This window comes from Mytilus galloprovincialis, chromosome 12 (genome assembly GCF_965363235.1).
Source record: "Mytilus galloprovincialis chromosome 12, xbMytGall1.hap1.1, whole genome shotgun sequence".
Taxonomy (NCBI): Eukaryota; Metazoa; Mollusca; class Bivalvia; order Mytilida; family Mytilidae; genus Mytilus; species Mytilus galloprovincialis.
Window position 1 is genome coordinate 6,334,085 of NC_134849.1, and position 2,972 is coordinate 6,337,056.

General features: G+C 30.2%; 1 long non-coding RNA gene across 1 annotated transcript; it reads right to left on the reverse strand.

Moving 5' to 3' along the window:
* Positions 1-937: 937 nt before the first annotated feature.
* LOC143055071 (uncharacterized) lies at positions 938-1,629 on the reverse strand. Its single transcript, XR_012971935.1, has 2 exons — positions 1,341-1,629; positions 938-1,012 (listed from the first exon to the last, which is right to left on the reverse strand). It is a non-coding gene; the product is annotated as an uncharacterized LOC143055071 (long non-coding RNA).
* Positions 1,630-2,972: the final 1,343 nt, after the last annotated feature.

Here is a 2,972-nt window from a genome sequence, read left to right on the forward strand (position 1 = left end):
GTACGATTCACTCGTGTATGTAACAATGTTTTAGATTTTAACGAGAGAAATTTATGTATTACTGAAAAATTATTACACCAGGGTTTTCGATATCACAAACTAGTCAATACATTTACTAAATTTTATCATCGGTATAAGGACATCATTCGTAAATATAGCTCAACATGCAGACTTCTTATACGTTTAGGTATTTCACATCCAATATTTTATGGAAATATTCTTTATAAAGCACAAAAATGTCAGTATTCACCTCAGAAGCTAACAAAACCTTTAAATATACTTATTAAGAAGGGATATAGTTTCGATACTGTTGTCAGATCATTAAAGATTGCATATTTTGGCGTCAATATTGATTCACTTATAGGGTCTTTGCATCGGAACTAAACACATTTATTCTTAATAAACCAGTTGTTGGCATGACACGGGTTATGTTCTTCTCATATATGTTATGATGGTATGATACTAAACCCCTCACGGGGAGGATTATGCCTGATATTCATATGATGAAGACATAATTTTTCAATCAGTTTAATACGTAAGATTCAGATTACCGAACGTCAAGAACTCTTTTGTACATGAAGGTACGTAAGTCGTGTGACGTCGGGGCAACTATTTGTTTACATTGACGACAATGGACTCTGATTTTAAGGATAAAAACGTCCCGGAAATCAAACAGTTCTTGAAAAACAGAGGTGTTAAAACAACGGGTTATAAAAAGAGTAAATTAGTTGAACTAGCTGAAGAAGCGGAATTACAAAAGATTCCCGCCTTTGAACCCGATAATTACATATTCGCAAATAAAATACAGCGAACTGTAGATGGTGTTGAGTTGCTGCATCCCAAGACTGTTATTGATTGGTCTGATTATACCGTTAGGTAGCTAAAACAGTTAGTTAACCAAAACACTCTATGTGGCAAGTACTAATCACTGAATTCATTTTGACGAATAATGTTTATTATTTGATATGATATACAGTTGTTACAGACATGTGTTGAGTGCGTGTGGTAAAAGCTACAATAGAAAAATGAAAACCTTATACTAGCTGATAAAAATTACAATTTAAAGAAAACACAGATAAAGGTGAATTTTGGAAACAAAACAATGTATTTATTTATCAAAATGCTTAAAAAACTTAGACAAATAATCCTTTACATGAAAAATACTATAATATATAGTCTTGGCATAAAACATAATGTCACTGACGGGTTGCCATACTTTAGAAAATAACAAAATATGTATGTGATATGTCTTGTACAATTACTTCTTTTATATTAAATATATCTCAAAAATACATATGCATCTGTATAGAATAAACATCAAATATCAAAAATTAACTTACATATTGGTCTGCCAGCATAGGATGACCAAGTTCTATGAAGATTTAAAACATTTGTCACCTTGTTGTGGTACACAACATCTATGAGTATACACAGGAAACAGGAAATGAACTCTTTAAAGTGAAAGTGAAAGTACTCATTAAAATGAAACTACAGGTAATTATAAAAATAAAGGTAAAGGTAAATTTACCTGGATTGAAAAGTGACAGTAGTACTAAAATGAAAGTACAAATGTAAACAATGACAATTAGGCAAAAATCAATAAAGTTATCAAATTATAAAAGGAATGAAAACAGCACACTGATGATTTAAATACAATTTCAATAATTGAAGCTTTTGATGTTAATCATTATTTAAAAAACATTTGTAACTGGACAAATGAACGTTTGAAAGGCTATAAAAATGACAACAGTTACCGTCTTCATTCTAATGGACATATCCGTGATGTTAGGCAGTCAAAATTTCACAGCGATATACACTATGTAAAAGCAGCATGTGTACCAGAAGAGAGACAGTCTGCTGACCCGTACGAAGTTTGGATGGTAAACGGACAGAAAGTCACAGGACAAAAAGTCACAGGACATAAAGTCACAAATTTGATAGGACAAAAAATCACAGGACAAAAAGTCACAAATAGTTTGTTGACAATTATATGAATATATAAGAGAAATATCTTGAAATATTTACTTTTTAATACATATATTCATATTAAATTGTGGGAAATGTGTCATTATACTTGAAAAATTAAGATTTATTTAATTTTAATTATGCAAAGGGTATATTTCTTGGTTCAATGAAGCCATTTAAGTGCAAAGCCACGTTGACATTTTGTTTTTTTAACAATTATTTGATCATCATTGATATTTTTTGGATAAATTTTGTTTACAATGTTGGTGTATATACAACAGTTCAAGAAAAATACAAAAATAGTTTTGTAGAAATAAGTGTTTTTTATTCAAAGAAAATATTCTGAAAAAATTAATTGTGACTTTTTGTCCTGTGACTTTTTGTCCGTGACTTTTTGTCTGTGACTTTTTGTCCTGTGACTTTCTGTCCTACATTCGTTTGGATAGTGGTCCTGTTTGATGGGTCAATACATTCAGCAGAATGTACATGTGTGGCGTAAGTTCTTACATGAATAATCCGAGTCCGAGGGTGTGGGTACCGATGGGGTTTACAGAATAGAGAATAATGGGGTGTTAAAATATAAAGAATAACACAAGAAAATAATGAATAGATTGGTTAAAAAGTATGTTTATAACAGAAAAGAATAATAATATCAAGAATACAGTTATCAAGTACATGTAATTGTAGAATTCTGATTAGCCATATCTGTTTAAGATAAAAATGAAAGTAATGAGCGAGAAAAATAAAATAAAGATTTAAAAAGATGAATAATCCCATCAAGAATTGCCAAAAAAATGTGTATTTTTATTATGTCATCTGTTTTTGATTTTTAACCTACATGGAATACCATATTATCAGTTCACTCCAAATTACTGTAAAGGGCACATAAAATTAATTTCCATTTTTTTCTCTCAGAATTATCACCTTCAAAAAAGAGATGCAAACAAGCGGGGATAGTCAATGTTGATTTTTCAGAGACAAAAGATTTTTTTTTCAAGCAACTTTTT